The 1,952-nt window shown below is 50.9% G+C and overlaps 1 long non-coding RNA gene across 2 annotated transcripts in view; it reads left to right on the top strand.

Annotated features, from left to right (window-relative positions):
- LOC102238896 overlaps positions 1-1,063 on the top strand; it is a 21,389-nt gene extending 20,326 nt beyond the window's left edge. For both annotated transcript variants that reach the window (XR_313780.2, XR_001362774.1), the window contains one exon: positions 723-1,063. This is a non-coding gene — a long non-coding RNA (uncharacterized LOC102238896). The remainder of the gene's footprint in view (positions 1-722) is intronic.
- Positions 1,064-1,952: the final 889 nt, after the last annotated feature.

The following is a 1,952-nucleotide window of genomic DNA, read 5'->3' as shown; positions in this document are numbered from 1 at the left end:
GAAGGGGGAGAGAGAGAGAGAAAGAGAGAGAGAGGAAAAAAAAACATCAGTGAGGAGAGAGAATCATTGATCAGCTGCCTCCTGCACGCCCCACACTGGGGATGGAGCCCGCAACTCGGGCGTGTGCCCCGACTGGGAATCGAACTGTGATTTCCTGGTTCATGGGTTGATACTCAACCTCCGGGCCACGCCGGCCGGGTAAGAATCATTTCTTTCCCTCACGTACAAGAAGTCTAGAGATGAGCAGGTGAGCAGTCCAGGGCTGACAGCCCCATGTAGTAGTTAGGGATCTAGTTCCCGTCTCTTCCAACCTTAGTGCGTGGCCTTGGTCCTCTGTCCAACAGGGCAGCCAGAGATCCAGACATCACATCTGGAGTCAGAGAGCAAGACGGAGGACGAGGGGACAAGGGGGCAAAGACCATGTACGGCCTTTAGAAGGTCTCCCCTTTGTCACCTGACCGTTCCCCTTAGGTCTCCTTGACCAGAACTTTAGCAAGTGGCTACGCTGGCTGCAAGGGGGGGAGGGGGGAACAGCTTTTGTCTGTTACAGCCCCAAGTAACCACTATTCGGGCTCTTCACCATAGATTTATGTCACTTGTTCTAGAACTTTATACAAACATCACCACGCAAAACAGTCTCTTGTCTCTGGTTTATTTGGTTCAACATTATGTTCATAAATTCCTGAGGTTTTTTTCTTTTTCTTTTATCTCCCTCCATCCAGAAGGAGCCATTCACCAACACTCAGTCTTTGCTGATTTCCTTTCATCATGGAGTCACTCATTCAACAAATATTTCTCGAGCCCCTATTGTGTGGGGAGAGCTGACCTCACACAGCCGCCCATGGCAAAGACCAAAGACGGATGAATTCTGAGTCTCCCAGGCTCTTTTCTGAACCCCAAACCTTTTGACAACAGCCCTCTTCTGAACTCCCCCTGCCCCAGGTAGGACCCCTCGTGTACAGAGGCCATATGCCCAGTGATGAGGAGCTCTGGCTCTGGCAGCCACAGATGGGCTCTAAGTAGATGCTTAATAAACAGTGACTGTGGCCTGGCCGGCGTGGCTCAGTGGCTGAGCATCAACTTATGAACCGGGAGGTCACGGTTCGATTCCCAGTCAGGGCATGTGCCCTGGGCTGGGGGCTCCATCCCCAGTGTGGGGTGTGTAGGAGACAGCTGATCAATGATTCTCTCCCATCATTGATGTTTCTATCTCTCCCTCTTCCTTCCTCCCTGAAATCAATAAAAAATATATTTAAAAAAACCAACAAAACAGTGACTGTGACTACTTCATTGGCGTGGGAGCATCGTAAGGAGCAGAGCCCGCTTTTCGAATCCTTTGCTGGCCCTCTAAGGTAGTACCATTATAATCTGCATTGACTAATGAGGAAAGGATGCTCAGAGAGGTAAGGTAACTCTCCAGAGGTTGCACAGCAGGTGAGTGGCTGAGGCGCGGGATTCAAACCTCGTCCTCTTGAGTATCGAGTTTGAACTTCCATCTCCGCTCTGTGGAGTCAGCTCACTCCCCCTCGCCTTTCTTTCAGCCTTGACCCACTCAAGGAAGAGCCCAGAACCGCCAGGGACAAAGGCCGTGCACTTTGCCATTTCTAGTTGTCTTTCTCCCACTTTGCGATCTAACCCAAGAGGTTTTCCTGGCTTTGGATCTTGTCTGTTTCAACTTAAAATGATGGCCCTAACCGGTTTGGCTCAGTGGATAGAGCGTCAGCCTGTGGACTGAAGGGTCCCAGGTTCGATTCCCATCAAGGGCATGTACCTTGGTTGCGGGCACATCCCCAGTAGGGGATGTGCAGGAGGCAGCTGATGGATGTTTCTCTGTCATTTTCCTAAAGGATGGGCATGCGATTACACATCTGGGCCAGTTGTTACCAGCGCCCTGACTCACCCAGCTCATTCCTGTGAGTGAATGAGCCTTTTATTCTAACTGCTGGCTTTTC

This window comes from Myotis brandtii, unplaced genomic scaffold (genome assembly GCF_000412655.1).
Source record: "Myotis brandtii unplaced genomic scaffold, ASM41265v1 scaffold303, whole genome shotgun sequence".
In the NCBI taxonomy this organism is placed as follows: domain Eukaryota; kingdom Metazoa; phylum Chordata; class Mammalia; order Chiroptera; family Vespertilionidae; genus Myotis; species Myotis brandtii.
Note: the sequence above shows the minus strand (reverse complement) of the source record. Positions and strands in the feature narration are given on the sequence as shown.